At 43.5% G+C, this 2,500-nt stretch overlaps 1 protein-coding gene across 1 annotated transcript in view; it reads left to right on the plus strand.

The window, feature by feature from the left end:
- LOC109899246 (vascular endothelial growth factor receptor 1) overlaps positions 1-2,500 on the plus strand; it is a gene marked incomplete in the record, with an annotated part of 70,289 nt that overhangs the window by 25,518 nt on the left and 42,271 nt on the right.

Consider the following 2,500-nt stretch of genomic DNA (forward strand, 5'->3'; position numbering starts at 1 on the left):
CACCACCCTGCACTATCCTACACCACCATACACTATCCTACACTAAGCTACATTACCCTACACTACCATACACACACTATCCTACACTATCCGCACTATCATACACTATCTTACACACTATCTATAATCCTATACTATCCTACACTATCCTACACTATCACACATCACCCTACACTGCCCTACACTAATCTACACTATCCTACACTATCATACACTATCCTACACTATCCTACACTACTACCCTATACTATCCTACACTACCCTATACTACCCTACACTACCCTATACTACCATACACTATCCTACACTACCATACACTATCGTACACTACCCTACACTACCCTACACTGCCCTATACTATCGTACACTACCCTACACTACCCTATACTACCCTATACTATCGGACACTACCCTACACTACCCTACACTACCCTATACTATCGACACTACCCTACACTACCCTACACTACCCTATACTATCGTACACTATCCTACACTACCCTACACTACCATACACTATCCTACACTACCCTATACTATTCTACTCTACCCTACACTACCCTACCCTATACTACCCTACACTACCCTATACTATCCTACACTACCCTATACTACCCCTACACTACCCTATACTACCCTACACTACCCTATACTACCCTACACTACCCTATATTACCCTACACTACCCTACATTACCCTACACTACCCTATACTATCCTACACTACCCTACAATACCCTACACTACCCTACACTACCCTATACTACCCTACACTATCCTACACTAACCTACACTACCCTACACAACCCTACACTACCCTACACTACCCTATACTATCCTACACTACCCTAAACTAGCCTATACTATTGTACACTACCCTATACTATCATACACTACCCTAAACTACCCTACACTATCATACACTACCCTATACTATACTACACTACCCTAAACTACCCTATACTATCGTACACTACCCTACACTACCCTACACTATCCTACACTACCCTACTCTACCCTATACTATCCTACCCTACACTACCCTACACTACCATATACTACCGTACACTACCCTACACTGCCCTACACTACCCTACACTGCCCTACACTACCCTATACTATCCTACACTACCCTACACTATACTATCCTACCCTACACTACCCTATACTATCCTACACTACCTTACACTACCATACACTATCCTACACTACCCTATACTATTCTACTCTACCCTACACTACCCATACTATCTACACTAACCCTATACTACCCTACACTACCCTATACTACCCTACACTACCCTATATTACCCTACACGACCCTACACTACCCTACACTACCCTATACATCCTACACTACCCTACAATACCCACTCTACCCTACACTACCCTATACTACCCTACACTATCCTACACTATCCTACACTAACCTACACTACCCTACACAACCCTACACTACCCTACTCTACCCTATACATCCCTACCCTACACAACCCTACACTACCCTACATTAACCCTACACTACCCTATACTATCCTACACTACCCTATACTATCGTACACTACCCTACACTACCCTATACTATCCTACACTACCCTACACTACCCTAAACTACCCTACACTATCCTACCACTATCCTACACAACCCTACACTATCGTACACTACCCTACACTACCCTACACTATCCTACACTATCCTACACTGCCCTATACTATCCTACACTACCCTACAGTACCCTACACCACCCTACACTACCCTATACTACCCTACACTATCCTACACTAACCTACACTACCCTACACAACCCTACACTACCCTACACTACCCTATACTATCCTACACTACCCTAAACTACCCTATGCTATCGTACACTACCCTATACTATCCTACACTACCCTAAACTACCCTACACTATCGTACACTACCCTATACTATCCTACACTACCCTAATCTACCCTATACTATCGTACACTACCCTACACTACCCTACACTATCCTACACTACCCTACTCTACCCTATACTATCCTACCCTACATAACCCTACACTACCCTATACTATCGTACACTACCCTACACTACCCTATACTATCCTACACTACCCTAAACTACCCTATACTATCGTACACTATCCTACACTACCCTGCTCTACCCTATACTATCCTACCCTACACTACCCTACACAACCCTACACTACCCTACACTACCCTATACTATCCTACACTACCCTATACTATCCTACAATACCCTAAACTACCCTATACTATCATACACTACCCTACACTATCCTACACTACCCTACTCTACCCTATACTATCCTACCCTACACTACCCTACACAACCCTACACTAACCTATACTATCCTACACTACCCTACACTACCCTACACTACCCTATACTATCCTACACTACCCTAAACTACCCTATACTATCGTACACTACCCTACTCTACCCTATACTATCCTACCCTACACTACCCTACACTACCTTACACAACCCTAC

The sequence above is a fragment of the Oncorhynchus kisutch genome, linkage group LG11, assembly GCF_002021735.2.
Source record: "Oncorhynchus kisutch isolate 150728-3 linkage group LG11, Okis_V2, whole genome shotgun sequence".
Taxonomy (NCBI): Eukaryota; Metazoa; Chordata; class Actinopteri; order Salmoniformes; family Salmonidae; genus Oncorhynchus; species Oncorhynchus kisutch.